The 19,493-nt window shown below is 43.6% G+C and overlaps 1 protein-coding gene across 4 annotated transcripts in view; it reads left to right on the top strand.

Annotated features, from left to right (window-relative positions):
* Positions 1–2,673: 2,673 nt before the first annotated feature.
* Positions 2,674–19,493, top strand: part of Mtus2 (microtubule associated scaffold protein 2) — a 573,095-nt gene continuing 556,275 nt past the window's right edge. For 3 of the 4 annotated variants that reach the window (XM_074043623.1, XM_074043621.1, XM_074043624.1), the window contains exons 1-2: positions 2,674–2,767; positions 16,149–16,219. The gene's annotated coding sequence lies outside the window, so the exon portion shown is untranslated. Of the gene's footprint in view, positions 2,768–2,915; positions 3,043–16,148; positions 16,220–19,493 lie in introns of those variants that run through there. The other variant, XM_074043622.1, reaches the window with a different exon arrangement.

The following is a 19,493-nucleotide window of genomic DNA, read 5'->3' as shown; positions in this document are numbered from 1 at the left end:
TTTGGGACCTCTGAGAAGCCGATGTGTAGGCAAGATGTGCAAGAAATACAGTTGGCTCTCCTTGTCTGTGAGTCCCCACTGTAGATGGAAACTCTTTTTAGGCCTAGATGGTTGCATGTGAAGTCATGTACATGTACAGACTTTCTCCCTTACCATTATTCTCTAAAGAACATAGTATGAAAACTGTTTAACAGCATCTACTGTATTAGGTATTGTAAGTCATCTAGAGACGATTTAAAGCCTACTGAAGAATGTGTGTAGGTTCTATGTAGAAGCTATGCCTTTTGATATTAGGGTCTTGAGCACTCTTAGGTTTTGGTACCTGCAGGAGGTCCTGGAACCAATTCCCAGAAGACATCGAGGGAGGGATTACTATTGGAAACAAACAGAAAACAACAAAAGCTGTGCAGGGTAGTGTGCAGGGAGGCGCATGGCTCACAGGTGAGGAGAGCCCTCATGCTGTAGTGCAGGTATGCCACTTGAAAATGGAGAGAGGAAGGGGGGATGCTGGGGAGGAAGAGCTCCTGAAGCCGGGTCCTGAGAGTGCTCTGGTAGGGTGGCAGGAGTTCCTGGTCCAGGGCACCTGCATCAGGCAGAAATGGTGTGGTGCTAGCATTCCCATCATGCTCAGTAGTGAGCTGGGAATGTTGTGTGTGTGTGGGTCACGTGTCCTCGATCCACTAATGGTGGATCTCAAGGTGTGACAGTTGGAGACTGTCAGAAATGCTTCTGAGATCTTGGTGCTTTCCCTTCAGGTTGCCATGAAGACAGGTACCTAGGCATTGAAACAGAGGTTATCAGGCCATCTCTGTGGGGTCTGCAAGGTGAAGATTCTGCCACTTCTGTTCTAACTAAAGGACAGGGAAGCAAGGTCCAGGAAGAAGGCTGGTAGTGGGATTGATGGGGTGGGGTCAAGGAGAGGTGGGAAGGTTCACCCACTTCATGCAAAGCATGTGTGTCTCTGGAGAACACCATGGAGAGCCTGCTATGTGTCACCTGGCAGGTGAGGACATGTGTGAACCCAGACGTAGCTGCCTGACATGCTTCAAGGACCGAGGTGGGTCAGAGCTGCCTGTGACCTGAGAACGAGGTCAGTGAACTGCTGCTGCTGCAGCCTGCACTTGCACAGTTTGATGGTCAACAATGCCACGTGTGGCCTGTAGCTGGGTCTGTCTGTCAGGGCATGCTGTCCAGCAGGGATCTGTGGGAGCTGGACCACAGGGGAGAGCAGGGGTCCTGCAGGATCAGGACCCCTCCCCACCCACCAGGAGGATCCAGGCTTCACAGCGCAACCCACTGGGCACAGAAAAGGGAAGTAAAGTCAGCAGAAGGCGTTTTCTTTCTCCACTGAAGCTTCTGGTTTGGGGCAGTCTAGGGACCGGTGGGGGGGTGGGGGGTGGTGGGAGGGGCGTGGGAGAGGCTAAAATGACATGAGATTCAAATTTAGATTTGGATTGGACTGGACTTTGTCATATCACCAATCAGACTGTTAACACCTGAACATGACAGAGAAGCTATAAAATTTGCCCTAGATTCTTCCAGAGGAAAAGGGAGATCGGATAGAATAGTTTTAAAAGACAGTCATGTGAAGAAAAAAAAAAAAGTACCACTTCATGATTTCCCTTCGCCAAGTAGTCCAGGTTCAAAAAAAAATACTGGTATAAAATATTGCTCAATACAGTAGTCTGGGGAAAAAAATTCTCTAAAAAAAAAAAAGAAAAAGAAAAGAAGAACCCCCAACCTAAATGGTCAATATTCCACAGAGGTTAACTTTCCATCACCGTTTGAAGCAGAGGCTCAGAAGTCCTGGGGTCTCGCTTGCCTTTTCAAGTCTCCCAGCGGCACCGCTGGAGGTCGGTGGGCCGGGGGTGGGGGTGGGGGTGGGGGGATGAGGGTCGATCATCTCGCGGAGGTCGTGGAAATGAATGATGTCTTTCATTTCTCTATTTACCATAAGTGGGGTTAAGCTCGCTGGAACTCAGGGCACAGTGAATGGGTAGGCGCATATGCTACTAATGAACAGACATAAGCCTGCTTCTAGGAAAAACAAACAAACAAACAAACAAACAAAAAACCCCAAACCGCCTGCCTCTCCCGCAGGGGTCCTGGGAGCGGGGAACGCTACAACCCTTCAAAGTTCTTCCCAGTGCCAGACCCCAGCTCTTCCTGCTGCACGGAATTCCCAGCTGCTCCCTCTTCAGTCCTAAGCAGGGCACAGCTGACCTCATTCCTTGAAACCCCCTGCCCTGCGGCCGCGAACCCAGTCTTACCGCGTGTGTGGATTCCCGGGGGTCCGCCGCCCGCCCCGCGGCCACCGCGCGCGGGGTCCGGGCTGCAGCGGGACAGCGCGCGCTCAGGAGCGGGCGCTTGGCGGCCGGCAGAGGGCGCTGCGGCTCCCCGGCGGCGGGCTGCGGTCGGCGGCGCGGGGCGCGAGGCGCGGGGCGCGGGCCGGGAGGAGGCGCCCGGGGCTCGGCGTGTGCGTCTCCCGGTGGCCGGGAGGGGGTGCGCGCTTCTGCCGCCCCGCGCCGCCCCGCTCGCCGCCCGGCCGCTGTCACCGCGGACGGCACCTCGCGGGCCAGGCGTGCGGGTTGCGCGGCGTGCGGCGAGGCTCGGACCCGGCAGCCACCGGCCCCGCGGCTTTTCTTTGTCCTGCGAGGCGGCCTGCGGCCGTGCCGGGGAGCAGCCCAGGCGAGGCGCGGGCGGCGGGGTCCCAGCGGCCCCCAGCGATCGGACCAGGGGCGGCGGCCTGGGCGGTGCCAGCGCGGAGGTGAGTGCGGGGGTGCGGCGCGGGCGTAGCTGGCGCGCGAGCGTGGGCGGGTAGAGGTGACAGCTTGCGGGAGCGGGGCAGGTGCGCAGCGCCCCTGGCTCTCCACCTGCGCCACCTCGGCCCGCTCTCTGGCCAAGTTTGTGGCCCTCTTTGCGGAACAGCGGTCAGTCGGGAGTCCGGACCGGTGGGTAAATTGCAAACTCCAGCTGCCACGGAGAGGAGAAACCGGTCCGGGGCGAGGGTCTCCTTCAGGGCAGGTGGCCTCTGGGACCCAGGTAAGCGGGTCTTCCCCTGTGCGGTCCGGTTCCGGTGCCCGCCTCTGGGCCGCGCCGGGAGGAGACAGGTGCAGAGTTGGGCAGCGGCGCGCGTGCGGGTCACTGTCACAAGAGCGCTGGTTCCTTCCTGCCCGCGTCACCTGCTCCGCCGACTTGCAGCGCCCTCGGCACCTTCGCGGGCGCCAGGTTGAACATCCCCAGTTTCCGAGGCGATGGTAGGTTACAGCGAGTTTCCCCCTCCCGCCCCCAGCTTTGGATAATTTGGTCTGTATCTTCGTCTTAATTTAGTCTGAATGTGTTATTTCCTTGGAGCCTTAGAATGATACAGCAGTGAAGCGGCTTGCTACATCCATTTTTTTTTTTTCTTCTTCATTCTGAGCCTGTGCACAGAAGGAATTTCAGGCACACGAGTGATGTTACTACCATTCTATTTTAAATACAAACATGGGGAGAAGTACACTTGGCAGGATGTCAAAGGCGCCTGTACTTTCTGTTATATAAGTGCTTTAAAAATATTTGTTCATGGGTAAAGTTAAGAGTGGTTACCAGAGCATCCAAGAAGAGAGCAGGAAGTTAGAACTATAATGTCTGCTTTAAATCAAATATTCCCTTGAAGATAAGCATAGCCTTAGCTTGAGATACCCCTTTAAGATATTGTAGGGCCCTTAAAAAAATCATTAGGTCGAATTGTAAAGCATTGAAACACAAAACAGTTTTTGTGAAGTCTATTATGAACATAGGTGAGATTTCTTTATCAACTCATGGACAGTGAGACAAAGATCCCAGATATTCTTTATGCCTTTCAGACTATTGAATGATTTTATTTTGTTAACTGATGGAAACTTAGTGATTGTGAGTTGTCAGTTGTTCAAGATCTGTCTCTCCTCCACCCCCAAATCTACCTGTGCTTATATTTATAGTTTTCAGGCAAGAAGACCCGTGTAGAAAGCATTAGGTATACTGATGACTACACACCCTCTTTCTGTCACCCATCATGTTCTGTTGTATTGGTTTGGGGTGATGTCTTGGCATTTGTTATGTTAGTAGCTTTTCTGGTGATTCCAGCTTAGCCAAGGTTGAGATCCACTGGAGAGTAGTGTTTCACTTACAGCCCAAGGTGTGACTACACTGGTTTTAAGGTAAGTCAAAAGTGAAACGTGGAGAGAGAAAAATGGTTTTGAAAAGGAGATATGTTGACAAGTTTTAGCCTGTATAGTTTTGTATTTTGTAATTTTTCTTGATTTTCTCCCTATAAAGAATAATTGATGTTTATCAGGAACACATAATTCCATGTAGAATACTTACTGGAGCCTGTAGAGGTACTGGTGAAAGCTGAGTAGTAGTGTCAGGCTATCCCTTTATGTTTGGGTGATGAAATAACCAAGTTTCATTGAAGATTATTTTCCCTACCAAATTAAAAATTTATTATGTTCATGCAGTAGGAACTAGTCAATAAAGTGCAAAAAGCTTTTCCATTGTCTTTAAGGTCAGAAGGAAACCTGGCTGCTGAATCAATGTTTTTGGTCTACCTTACATAATTCTAAATTTCCAAACCTGGGAGCAGATCTTATACATGCTTTATGGAGGCTTATGTAAGAACTACAACTGTGCTTTTGGTTCTCCTTGCAACTCCCTGTTTTGGCTATTACATAATTGACACGGAACTCAGCTGTTAAAGCCAAAATCGGGGGAGGATGTACAAATGCAGCCCCACACATACACACAGTTTTATAAGGAATTGCTGCTGCCAAATTAGAGGGAACAGCAGGGATGATGGCTTGTGGAAGGGGGATAAGAATAGCGTCTGGAGGATTGATGCAATTAATAGAAGACGGCTTAGCGATTTTCTAGCTATCTGAATGCTGTGGTAGAAACCTGTCTAGTTCTTTCTATCTCGCAGCAGAGGCTTGTTGCCTGGGAAGCTAAGGAATCTTAGGCTTCAGGTCCCCCTCCCAGGCTTCTTTGGGGCAGTGTCTTCACGTGGTCCTAACCTAAGTTGTGTTTGCAGTTTTTGCTTGTTTTTAAATAGGAAGGATGTTTCTTCTACCTTACCACTCTCCAATTATATAAACCTAAGGTTCCAGGAACCCTGAAGCTGCCCCCATTTTCTAAATTGTGTTCAAATGTTAACTAATAAAGTTGCCTTTCTGTATTTTGATTTTCATTGTTTTTTTTAAGAGATAATGAAAAAGAAAAGAAATCTGGCCAGTTGGTCTGCTGAGAAATCACAGATTGTTCTAAGATAGGGCTGAAATCAGGTGGTTTTGTGAAGAACCAGCTCCATACCTTGTGCTCTCACAGGAAGGGGACTTTTTTGGATCTGAGTGTGAGCTGGAGGTAGTGAAAAACAGAGCTGGGTATGGGGAAAATGGGCTGAAACTCTTCTGCATCGAAGTGGTAGGCTCCCAAGGGAGAAGGAAGAAAAAAAACTACAAAAAGATGGTTCATTAATAAAAAGTTCATGGGATCAGATAGCATCAGCTGCATAGGAAACCTTTCTGTAAGCTCCTTCTGATCTGTCTTTAGTATGAGCTTAACCGTGAGTAAAGAAACTCAGAACCTGGAAAATACCTTGCAGGAAACAAAACAGGTCAGGAAGGACTAGAAGATCTAGTCTTCAGTGACCCAATCAGCCCATTCTGATTGTCAGTTTGCATGAGCAGGTGAGAGCCTTATACCCATCAAACAATGTTTGAGGGGAGTTGTTGAAAAGAGTTGAGGTCTTTTCCTTTTCCCTGAAATGATTTCTACTTTGTATCTGAATCTGAATGTCTTCAGATCTTTCCATGTTGTCTTTTGCCACCAATGCATATGCCTCATTCACCCATCCATCATCCAAGGTGTACACATCTATCATTATCCTTCATCCAGCATCTACCATCCACCATCCACCAATCTATCCATCCATCCATCCATCCACAAAGTCACTCTCCTTGATCAAACTTTAGTAAGGCTCCCCTTATGAATTCTTTTCTCAACTAGACCTTGACTTTGGTTTGTAAGAACTGCAATGTTTAGAACAAGTGGTATTCTTTCCCATACCCCTGCTAAGGAACTTGAAAACACTCTAAAATGGTTTCTAGATGCCTACAGTTATATTCCTAGAATGACCCAGCTCCCCTTCAGTTCCTCCCTAAAAAGCTCAAAGTTATCAAAGACATTAGCTTTTTTTCTAGTCAACATCTGACAGCAGATTCTTGATTTACCTTTTGTAGACTGTTTATTAAAAATTGATAACAAAAACTTAAAATTGTGAATCCTATCTCTGTCCCTTTGTGGTGTACATGTGTCTCCTACTACCCAGGAACTTCTTTCTTAAAGACTTGAAGCCTTTCCTTTTGAAAATGGCCTCACTAGTCTCTGACTTAACCTTGGCAAATGCCAGTTCACAGAGACACAGGTGGCCTACTCACATTGACATTGACTAACTTCTTTAGCTTCTTTTTGTAATTTTCTACTTCCTTGACTCTGCTTGAGCCAGCATTCATCCCCTTCTCTTATTCTCCCTCTCTCATCTGAGTTGATCTCAGTCCTGTACTGAAGTCTCTTTCCTCTAGTACTGGATAAAATCTGCCTTTACTGCCTTCAACTAGTCAGTGTCTCACTTTTTATCCCTGGTTTTTAATTATCATCCAACTAATAATTTTGAGTGTCTATATATTCTAGACACTGTTTTAGGCAGTTAGTATAGAACAGTGAACAGGGGGCTGGAGGCATGGCTCAAGTGGTACAGCACCTGCCTAGCAAGTGTGAGGCCTTGAGTTTGAACCCCAATGTGGTTAAAAAAATAGAGGAACAGTGAACAAAAGAGAAAAATGGTGCCCCTGAGGAACTTACAGTAGTAGAAGGACTCAGATAAACTCAGGAAAAATATTTACTATGCCAGGTAGGGAAGTGTTCTGGGGAAAAATAAATCAAATGGAGAGAAACAGTGAGGGGTACAGAATTGCTGTTTAAGTAGGGTGGCCGGAGAAAGCTCACCAAGAGCAATGCCATGTGGACATAGCCCTGGGGAGTGGCCATTGCAGGCCTCTGACCTGAGCACAGCTGGCACAGGTACTGGGTGGCACCGGGGCATTCACATGGTAAGTTCTAGATGAAGAAACTTTTTCACCTTGCTTCCTCACAACAGTCTCCCCCATCTGAGACTGTCAGTAACTGCTGCTGTTGCTCTGGAGGCTTAGGACATGTGGTAGCCGTGAATTCAGTACAGCCCGTGCCTCTTGGGGTATCTGTAATCCAGCCTGGACATTACCTGAAGAGGAGCAGGGAGGGAAGTTTTGTGTCTTCACTGCTGGCTCCCATTGGCCCATCAAAGGAAAAGGGCTAGTGGGCAAGTTCCAGTTCAGCCTGTGTCCCGCAGGTACCCTCAGAACACAGTGGAGACTACACTACTCTTCTTGAGGAATGACTCAATGTCTACAAGGTAGAACTTCTTTCTGAGTGACACTGAACCAGAGAGAGCCCCCCAACCCCAGCACAAAGGGAACTCTGGTTAGGGTTTGAGGAAGAGAAATTGCTTAATGGAATGCCAACTGGAGCTTCTAGACACCCAGGTGACACGCACATATGCATGCAGGTGTGCTGTGCATGGGTGGACCTAGTGCCAGGCTATGGTGGATTCCTCAGGCAGAGGATGAAGAAGCAACTGGGAGCTGTTGCAGGGAGATGTCTGCTGGTTATTTAGTTATAATAGCCTTCCTGAATACATGAGGTGGGAGTGCAGGGATGGGGAGGGCAAGGATAGTGTCTGCTAACTTTTTCAAGCCATCAGCTTATATCCGAACTACCAAAGGAGAACTCTTCCATGTAGAGAGTCTTTGATTGTCCGCTGGTGGGTGGGGAGCACCATAGAAGCTTGAATGAGCACGTGTGGGGTGGCATTTATTGGTGACTGGCATACCTGCCACTCTTCCCTGTCATTGCCTGTGTGGTCACTTTCTTTGTAAACTTCTGTCAGGTGCACCACCATGTTCGGAATATGAGACATTTAAGGTTGTTACTTGGTATTTGAGATTCTTGTTTAGTTTTTATGAATGGGCTTTCTAATTGGTTTTGTTATATAATAGATTGGCTTATATATAACATGAAAAACACATATTTTATAATATATAGTTAATGATTGATATATGGAAAGCATTGATTTGAGGATAACATGTTATCAGGCACTTGTCAAACTCTTTTCAAACAACCATTACCCATTGTAACCTCCCTGAGGTTACTTTCCTTGTGTTTTCCAGGTAGACAGTCATGTCATCTACTAAGTAAACAGGAAATAAATAAATGATTAGATGAAAGAATAAGTAAATGAAATAAATTATTACTTTGGTTTCTTTACTTCCTTTTCATGTTTCATTGTCAGTTTAGACTAGATAGAAAAGATTATTAGTTCAATCTGTTTAGAGATTAAAAAAAGAGGTATTGTTGTCCTTCAGGCCAACGTACTTCCCTTGGTCCAGAGAGGGTAGGTTGTATGACCCCTTAGGACTTCTTATTAGTCTTGCTCCCTTTGTGTACCTATGGACCCATTGAAACAGTAGGTTCGATTCCTATAGATACACAGAGCAGCATGTATACACAGTCACTGTAGTAAGTCAGCAGTGCATGTGGTTAGGGCCAAGCCAGTATTAATGACAGGTTGATATTGACTTTTGGAAGTTTGCCTCATCTGCAGACATGAAAAGTCAGCATAGTGCATTGCATTCTATAAGGACTATAATAAGGCAAATAGATTTGTCCAGAAACAGGCAAATATTGATACAGTAATTTTAAATGCTTCTCAGAAGCACAGTGGAGACAGCATGAAGTAGAGACCCATAGATTATAAGAAATGACAATAAAACAACAGAAGCAAATAATGAACACTTAATAGAAAGTCAAATTTCCACACTTCACCAGATTGCTATGGCAAAGTACTAATCTAAAAACATTAACAGCACTCTGCTAAATGATAGTCTAGGAGAAGTAATCTCAAATCATCCAGAATTAATTGTTTTCTGCTAAGCTATTTGAAAATAGCTTCTCAATACAGGTAATCTTTCTCTACGCACACTGTCTTCTCGGGTTGGAAATTTTGCCCGTACTAAGCCAAAATACCTTTTTTTCTAATTCTTACATTATAATCAGTTTATTTTCAGGGGAAGTCAATTTGAGACTCACAATCATGCAGCAGAGTAGTTTTAGTTGAAATTGCTAGTTCTAAACCTAATGCATTTTCCGTTAGTGTTGTGTGGTGTCATAGGAAGTTTGGTGAAAATGCCAAATGTGACAATTAATTTCCTGAATACTCCAGTAAGTATTGTTTCTAAAAATCCACATTGTGTTTATTTAGCTGGCAGCTTGTAAAGAATTTTGTTCTGAGTTAGCTACTTTGCCTTTTCTAGTAGATTTTTGAAGTTATTTCAGTATAACCACATTATCCTTCACCCCCAAGCTTCGTACTGAAAAATTTCTGCTAGACTTTAGGATTATAATTTTGACAACAGCCCAAGATATTGCAGTGGACTATAAATGTGATCTAGAGTGAGTATCTCAGTTTAGAGAATTAGAAAAAGGAAAGCAGAAATGTGGTCTGAAAAATCGCCCTTTCCCAAGCTCAGCACTGGTGAGAGGCAAGCCAGGCACTTGTCTCAGGAACAAAAGTAAGGGGCACCAAAACACTCAGTAATAGAAATCAAAGTTTTACACAATTAAAAATCAAAATGAATGCAGAAATCCATGATGAGCCAAATATCAAAGTTTTAAGTGAAGATAGGGTCATACTGGAGCCTGACACCAAGGAAAAGCCAGTGACATTGATCCTGTCTTCTAACATTTCACATTTCTTTGCATTAATTCTGATTTTTTAAAGAAATACTGCATTAAAACATCATTCATCTTGGAAGCGCATCTGTAAAGGATGTTCTGAGGATCCTCTTTTATACAACAGCAATGAGAGAGCTGGCAAAATTGTCAAAATAAACTATTGTTTTGAACGACAAAATGAACCAAAAGCTTACAGCAATACAGGACCACTAGCTCAAGAGCAAAGACTGAATGCCAGCCAGAACAGCGAAGTGCCATGGCACTTACACGCAACATTTCCACCCCTCCATAGCTCCATGGGTCCTTTGAAAAACTGGTAACCTAGAAGCCACTGCCGGAAATAGGATTTGGAGCTCTCCAAAAGCCCTGTTCTCAAAAAATTGTCACTGTATGACCTGTCTGGCAGTTCCCTGGAAAACTTCTCTTTGAGCTTATGTTTATTTAACCTACCTAGAACTCATTTTTGTGAGCGGTTCTTGGGCATTTGTTGAAAACAATCAGCGGTGATTGTTTAATTTCATAACTTCCTGAGGCTGTGAGATCAGTTGGAGTTAACAAGAGTTTGAAAACCTGAAGAGGAAAAACTTGGAAAAGCTTTGACATAAGCCATGAAATCCAGAAGGTTCATGTGCACATGACCAGGAGCTAATAGGCAACACAGAAGCTCTGCATAGCAGGAAGAAAAGGCTAAGGCAGAGTTGCATAGCATAGAAAGCACGTGTCTACACACTGGTCCCTAGCAGAGGTTGGGAGGCACACTGCTCAGTAGTTAGGGAAACCTCTTTCCCATCCTCAGCTTACCACTCAAGTTAGACTTCAGCAGCTGCTCGTGAGAGAGAAAAGAGACTTAGATAATCAGTGCAGAAAAGTGATACACAGGGGACAGGAACAACAAAAACAATAAGCGTCAACATCAACAGACCTTAGGGAGAGAGTGGACGCTGATCTCCAGGTGGTCATATGGCTAAAATCCAGTTTACAACACAAAATTGCAGCATACCCCAAAAATACATGGACCAGAGGGAAGAATAATAAAAATGTCCTTAAGTTCAAATATTAGACTTATTAGACAAACACTGAAATCAACTATTATGAATGTATTCAAGGAGATAGAAGAAACACTCTGTGAAGTCCTAAGGGAAGTATGGAAATAATGTCTTACCACATGGAGAATGTCAGAAAAGAAAGAAATTGAGAAGTTGATCCTAAGATTCAAATGCATCACACCCAGAATAGCCAGTGCAATCCTGAAAAAGCAGGACAGTGTTGAAGGACTCACCCTGTAAGATTTAGAAGTCACCGTGAAACTGAAGTAGCCACAGTGTGGTAAAGGCGTAAGAAGACTCTTGTAGATCAGTAGTATAAAACCGAGAGTCCAGAAAGGAGCCCTTACATTTATGATAGTTGATTTTCAGCAGGGCAATAAGATAACTCAGTGGAGAAAGAATAAGTGCTTTTTAAAAAAATGGTGCCAGAAAAATTGGATGGCCACGTGTGCAAGAGAATGAAATCGAACCTATTCCATACCACACACAAAACTGAACTCAGAATGGCTCATTAATCTAAAATGTAAGAGTGAAGACAATGAGACTCTTAGAAATAACGTGAATAAATCTTCATGATTTTGGACTGGAATGGTTTATTATGACACCAAAGAAGAGGTAACAAAAGAAAAAAAACATATAGATTGAGTTTCATAAAAAATGCAAACTTTATTTCCTTCCCAGGATATCCAGAAAGAGAATAATATCCCACAGAATGAGAGAATCTTTTTTTTGCAAATTGTATATCTGATAAGGAATTTCTGTCTAGAATACACAATGGTCATAACAGCTTAACCTTATGGAGGCCATAAAGACAAATACCCTGATTAAAAGTTGGATAAAGGATTTGAATTTACATTTTTTCAAAGAAGATAAACACATGACTGAGAAGCATATGAAAAAAAGTCACCATGAGTCATTTAGCAAGAGTAAATCAGACGCACAATGAGATATTAAGTTGTACTCACTAACATGGCCAGATAAAAAAAGACAGTAACATGTTGGTCAAGGGTGGGGACATGGGGACCATGATGGATTGCTGGTGGTACTATGAAATAGTATAGTCACTTTGGAAAATAATTGGTAGTGACTTTTATAGAGTTCAGAACTAACTGCTTATATACTCATAAAAGTTGGAGATAATCAAAGCAATCAACTGATTAAACAAAATGTGGCATCTTCATGCACCAGAATATTATTCAGCCAAAAAAATGACGTCCTTATTCATATCACGACATAGCTGACTCTGAAAACATTTGTTAAATGAAAGAAGCCAAGTACAAAAGGCTACATATTACAGGATTCCATTTACAAATGGAACAGGCAAATTCATAGAGGGAAATTAATTAGTAGTTGGTAGCAGCTGGGCATAGAAGGACTGGAATTCCAGCCAGTGGCTTCTTCTGGAGGTGACAAAAATGTTCTGGAATATGATAGAGATGATGGTTACACGAACATTTTTTTCTTTTTTTTGTGGTGCTGGTGATCAAATGCAGAGCCTTATCCATACCTTGTGTATACACTAAAGACTTGAATTGGAAGATGACATGGTGAATCAGGAAGCTAGAACATGGGGAGAGACAGGCTCACTTTTTTTTTTTTTTTTAAATAACAGCTCACTTTTGCAGGAACTACCTGGAGTCCCATGAGAACTACCTCAATCTCTTCTGAGGGCAGCATTCCCAATCACTTAAGCACCTCGCACCAGGCTCCACCTCTCAAAGGTTCTGTCACCTCAACATCACCACACTAAAGAGCAGGCCTCCAATGTATGACTCCTTGGAGGATAAGACACATCCAAACCCCTTAAATTTTTTAGAGACACGTGCCTTCCTTTACTCTGGTCCTGATCTTTTTCCTACCATCTTTTTTCCTCATAATTCACTAAAATATCTAGATCAGAGTCACACACGATGTACTAGACAAGAAGTCCTGTGTGCATATAGCACTCTGAAGATGGTCCCTGTTAATAAGGTGAAAGAGGGATGTTTATAAACATATAGAGCACAAGCTTCTAGAAACACAGTGCAGTGTATTGGTTTTGAGTTGGATCCAAGTTGAAATTCTGGCTCTAGTTCTAGCACTGCATTTATTTCTTCTTAAAACACTGATAGCTATCCTCAGAAATCATATGGTCTGTTTCTGTGGTCATGTAAGTTGTTTCATCACTATGATTACTGCCGAACCCAGGGAGAGAAGGGGTCAGTTCTACCTGAATCAGGCTGGCAGTGGTCAGGAGGGGCTTCATATAGAGGTGACGCCCAGTAGAGATCCGTCTTGGGAGAGGAGGTAGAGGAAGGGTGCTTGCAACAGTGCTAGCTAGGAACTGTTTACAGGTTGCTTCACTGGGAGCAGTCTTGTGAGTGGGTGGTGGAGTTGAAGCAGGACCATGTTAATTATTGGGCACCCACAAGGGGGTTTAGAATCATTTCACATTAGAGAGTTGGACCTGTGAAAGAGCTTCCAGAAGGACACCATGAGGTGGGATTTTTTTTTTTTTTGGTGATACTGAGGTTTGATCTGAGGGTCTCACACTTACTAGGCAGGCCTCTACCAAGGGAGTCATGCCCCAGCCTTTTTTGCTTTAGTTTGTTTTTCAGATAGTGTCTTTCACTTTTCCCTGGGCCCACTTCAGACTGCGATCCTCTTATCTCCACCTCTTACTCCACCTCCCAAGTAACTGGGATTGCAGGCATGAACCACTCTACCTGGCTTATTTTTGAGAAAGGTTCTTGGCAACTTTGCCTGGGCCAGCCTCGAATCATGATCCTCCCATCTCTGCCCCTGAGTCGGGGATTACAGGTGTGAACCACCATGCCCAGTCTTAGATTTTTTTTCTTCCTTGCATCTTGAGCAAGTCATTGACTTTTCAGACCTCCCTTCACTCTTCTCTCTTACAAAACTGGGATATTGAAATCTGCCCAGGGTTGCTATGAAAATTAAGGGAACTGTACCTGTCAGGTATAGACTCCTAGTGAATGGAGAGACTGCCTTTGGCTTTGGCAGTTTCCACAGCTTGACCTGGCAGTGGCTCTTCTAGCAGGATCCAGGGAAAGCTTTTAAGAATATACATTCTTAGAGTACAAGGATCAGTCTCAGGCTGGTGTCCAGGAATCGCCACATTTAACGCATTCCCTCTGTGATTATGACACAGACACCTATTTTCCCTGTGCTCAGTGTGTAGCATTCACCGCCTCAGCCCTCTTATATAGCCCTCGGGCTGTCAGGGAGCATCTGGTCCCAAGCCTGCTATGCCAGCTTTCTTGTGCTGTTGTGGTGATGGCCTTGTAGACCCTGTGGGCACAGTGGTAATTCCCAGTGGCCTAGGGCTCCTTGGTATCAGGTTGACCAGTTGGTTGATAGGCAGCCTCTGGCCCTTCAGGGTTTCCACCCAGGTATATATAGTCTTTGCAGACATAGCCAGGACTCCTTGACTTTGTTTACACTCTTACTTGATCTCTTTATTAATACAAAATCACCTTCTATCTCTTTTACACAATGGGTTATATAATTCCAACTGGCCTCTTAATTCAGAGCTTGTTATGTTTTCAGCAGCTGTATGTGGCCACACCAATAATTAATAGTAACAATAATAGTAATAATAATAATGGGCCTTGGACCTGTGGAAATTAATTTCCTCACTGTGGCGTGGTGTGCTGTGGGTGGGTTTCCCCACCCTGCGAGGACTGGATTAATGGGCAGCCCTTTTTCTTGCTTCCCTCTGCCTGTCCTCTAGTGTCTGGTCCCTCACTTGCTTTGTCATGCTTTTCCATTAGCCTCTCTTTCTTGGAAATCAGCATTCTTCTTCACACCTCTTTGCCTTCCAGTCCTCATCTTTTTTTTCTTTTGGTTTCTGCCACATTTATGCTATTGGAAAAGTCTCTTATGTTGCAAAGAGGCTGAGAGGGCCTTGACGGTTAATTGGGATTGGATGGAAAGAAAGAATTGAAAAAGTATAAGGAAATCCTTCCAAATTCTGCAGGGAATTCATTTACTATCTTTTAGGCACAATTGGTGATGAGTTGGGATGCCAACAATTAATTTTGTCCAAACAAAAAATGGATCAACTGGAGATCATCATATTAAGTGAAATCAGCCAGACTCAGAAAGACAAGTTTCACATGCTTTCTCTCATATGTGGAATCTAGAAAAAAAAAAAGATAATGAAAGTATAATGAGGACTGTCATAGAAAAGGAAGGGGGTCAGAGAAAGGGGATGGGAGGATAAGTGTGGCTAAGGAGGGGTGAATATGATGAAGTACATTATATACATGTATGGAAATCTCATAATGAAACCTATTATTGTACACAATTAACATTTGGTAATAAAAAAGGAGAGCCAATCTCAGTGAGATTAAGTGAGTTCAATAAATATCACAGAGCTAATTCATTGAAAAAAATAATATCCAAGCCATTAAGGCTGCTCAGAAAAATGTTGCATGTTGAATGATAGGTTGTTTTGAAAATTTGATTGTTTTGTGATCAGTGAGTTTTTCAATCCTGTCTATGTTCTTGCTTGAAAAAATTATGGAATTGCCATTGTTTTAGGTAGAAAATGGTTAATTTTGGCAATTTTGCATGACTTAACCTAATAATAGAAATTCTGTGGCATCTTACCAGTAGTTTTTAAGATGAAAACTTGTGTCTTTTCTACCACTTACCAACTAATTTTCTCTGTTGGACAACTCAGAGAAAAGAGTAATTTTTGATCTTTTTCAAACAAAGTTTTTTACATGATCTAATTAATATTGTTAAGAATGTATGATTCCTAGTTCCTTAGGTTATTAATTTCTCCTGAATTAGAGGGAAATAGGATGACAGAGTAAATTTGGTACAGTTTAAGAAACTGAAGATCTGAAAAATGTACATGATTATTCATGCATCAAGGGTATTCTTCCCTGACAAAAGCCACACACATCATAAGTCCTAAGGTACATCATTTATATGGTGTGTTTAAGAATCAGTTTTCAGATCAGTAGCTATTTGAGGGATTAAGATAGAAAGAAAATTGAAGCCATGTAATCCACTGAGAATTATTCTGAAAATAAGGTTGTTTCCCAAATCCTAGACTCAGCCAGTGGAAGAATGGTGGGTTTATGAAACCACTCCAGTTAGGGAGAGCTTATTATTTGTGGTACAATCACTGCAGAGTCAAGGGCTTCCGAACTACACTTTTCAGTGAGAAGTGTTGCAATGCAGCTGCTCTTTACACTTTCCTGACTCTTTCTCTTAAATTTTCCGTATCTTCTTCCTTTCAAGGTTTCTGCAGCTGGATTGCCTACTTGGTCAGATATCATCAATGGCAGTAAAGCTTGTTTTTGAGGGTCAGGGTGAGTTTACTGGGTTTCTACTTGATTTATTAATCCATTTGTCTTGGGTCTGCAATTGTCTCTGAAATGTTTTACCCTTGCTGGTATACTCACAGTGAATAGCTGGTAGTAGCTTTTTGTAAATGATACTATTAATGAGATAAGTCACTGAAAAATTCCCATATGAAAGCTTAATTTGATTCTGTCTTTTTGAAAATGTGAAGAATATATTCAGGCAGCGACTGAAACTCAAGTTCAAGCATCATGTTTTGTTAATGATTTTTAATGCATGGGGCATGCCTATAATAGTCATCTCTTTCTTCGTGGTAATTAATCTACTGCAACAAAAGGTGAGTGTGTTATTGTAGTAGTATCAATTGGCAGAAGTAGGGCAGGAGGATGTGGGAATTAAGTGGGGGCTTGCTTTGAGTACCAAGAGGATGTGCTTGGTAAGTTACCATGAGAGAAAGGGGGCGGGCGGAGGTGGTGGTAGTGGGAGGGTGCCTGTGAGGGTAGGGTTGGGGGGCTGGAAGGAGTCTATGAACTGCGGAGTCATCCAACTGAGGGCAGAGCTTTAGGGAGCAGTGCTGATGAAAGAACGTTGAGAACATTTGAGAGGTTTCCTGAGTGCTGTCGCGAGCCCATGTGGCACTTTGTGCAAAACAGACAAAGGCATCCCTTCCACAAGACATTTTATTTCCATCTGATGGAAATTAGAACAAGATACTTTATTGCTGTGTGCTGGAAAATTGTGATATAAATGATCAAGTTATCCATCATAATGCATCTGAGTTTTAAGAAAAATACAATTTTAAAAATAATTGTATTGTGATGTGATTGGTGCTCCCTTAAGTGAGGCACCCATGCTGAGTGCACAACTTAACAGCTGGCAGGCTGGCTCTGCTTTGTTGGGGTTTAATTCGTGGTAGACTGTAGCGAAGAGGACTTTTTATTAAGTTCTGGTCACAGGGGACAGAGAATAGAATTAAGAGTCTAAGGGATGGCTTGTCTTGGAAACTTAAGTGGCTTGAAAGAAACTTTACAGAAGCACAGTAGCTTGTGCATGTGTGAGGCCAAAAAGGGGTAGCCTGAACTTTGTAGAGGTGAAGGGTAGAATGACAAATGGGAACTGTCTGAAGCCAGGTGGTGGGTGACTGATCCCCATGGTATAGGCTGTGAGCGGGTACTCCAGGTCCTCCAAACTCTAGTCAAGCGGGAGTCACTTGTAAGAAGCTCTTGTTCTCAGACACTGTTTAAAATTGGATTGTCCTCTGGCACAAGGGAGCTGCTTTCAGAATGTTGAGTGTGCTTATAACAAACAGCTCTTCCTTAATATGACTTTCATAATTATCTTCTGATGAAAGTAGAAGATATTCTGTTGATGTGAATGTGCACTTGGTACACACTGATGGACAAACATGGGGGCAGAGCATGCAGCAATATTTGGGGGCCAGATATAGGGTAGCAGGCAGGGTATGTGATTGGTGATTGAAAAGTTATTGAGACAAAAAAAGATCTTATCTATGGGAAGAAACCATCTTGTGATGTGAAGAGCTGCACAAGATGGTGATGACTGCTGGGCTGGCCAGGATGCTGATGGCAGCTAGGGAGGTGGTGGAGGTCTGGCCACAGCTGCCCTGGCACTGAGGACCTCCTAAGAAGGATAAGTGCCAAATGAAGCAGTTTTGGTTTCCTTGGGTGCTGAGGACTGAATTGGTCAGAAGGAAATACAGGGGCCTCCTCTCTGTGGGACCCGAAGGCTGTTAGTCTTTGTATCACTCATCAAGCTTGCTGTATTTCCCAAAGGTGCCACCTTCCCTGAAGAATGGCAGTGGAGGCTGGGTGTGGTGGCTCACACCTGTAATCTCATCTGCGCAGGAAACATTAGATGAAGGATTTTGGTTCAAGGCTGGCCTAGGTAAAAGTTAGCAAGATTCTGTATCTGAAAAATAGCTAAAGCAAAAGGGCTGAGGGTGTGGCTGAAGTGGTAAAATGCTTGCAAGGCCTTGAGTTCAAAGCCCTGTACCTGTTGCCCCCCAAAATGAAGAATGACAATGAGGAAACTTGGAGAGCAGACATCATTCATGTGACTATTGGTGTTCTGTATCCTCCTGACTCACCCTCGCCCCTCCCCCATCTGGTACAGAGTTTGAAACTGTGAGTAACAGAAGCATAGAAAGATCAAACTGTGGTTCAGGCCAGCCCAGGCAAAAGTTGGCAAGACCCTATATGAAAAATAAAGCAAAAAAGGCGAGAGATGTGGCTCAAGTGGTAGAGCACCTGTCTAGCAAGCTCAAGGTCCTGAGTTCAAACCCCAGTATTGCCAAAAAGAAGGCTCTGATGTTACTTCCATCTGAAGCTGCTCCTCTCTCTCCAGTACACAAATAATCTACGTATTAAAGAAAAAAACATAGTTTTTTTTAATGAGTGGAGGGGGCAAAAGAAAAAGGGAAAACAGGACAAGGAAGCCTTATATTAGTCAGTTCTCCCTCATAATTGCTTAGCTGTTTTTCTCTGCATATCATGTCTGACTTTTTTCTTTGTCTGTAGAATACCACATAAAGAGTGAGAATATAGTTGCGTTTTGGAGCTGATGTTTGGCACCTGGGATATTGAACTAATTTTATGTTCCATTTTTCCTTATCATGCAGTGGGGAGAAGGTTTGTTGTTAGAAAACTCAGAGGGAATATTTGTGAAAACATCAGCTTAATGAATGTTAAAATGAAACAGGATGATAGATTTAATGATAATTGGGTTTATCTTATATGATGCAAGTAATTATCCTCATTTTTTTTTATAAAAAGAAACCCTGCTTGGATTGTGTAAGGAGCTGTATGTGCATGGCAGGAGGAGAGCCTTAGACGTAAAGAGTAGGTTTTTAGAAAGGGAAGTTTGTGGGCTAACCTGTGAGGGAGACTGTGAGCTGTACCTCTGCTTACTATGCGATCGGTGGAATGGAATGATCTCATGGTGTTCAGGTGCTGTCAGCCTCCAGCAGATAGGAGCACTCTTTGCTTCAGTGCGTGCTGGATCTGGCTCACTCCTTATCTCATCTGTGGTTCACAACACCCTTCCAGGCAGGTGAGATGTGCACAGCTGGGAGCTGTGCAGCTGGCTGTAGCCAGTTATGCCCACTGTCACTAGGCTTTCCTGCCCCTTTGAACCCTGGACAAACTCTCTTCTTCAAGGTCTTTTTCATTTCCCCAAATTGTATGCACTGCAAACCAGCCCAAATCATCCCTCAAAACTGCTTTAAAATTGAGCAGATAATTCTATCATTAGAGAGCACCAGCC

This window comes from Castor canadensis, chromosome 10 (assembly GCF_047511655.1).
Source record: "Castor canadensis chromosome 10, mCasCan1.hap1v2, whole genome shotgun sequence".
In the NCBI taxonomy this organism is placed as follows: domain Eukaryota; kingdom Metazoa; phylum Chordata; class Mammalia; order Rodentia; family Castoridae; genus Castor; species Castor canadensis.
This window is presented reverse-complemented; position numbering and strand designations above follow the sequence as displayed.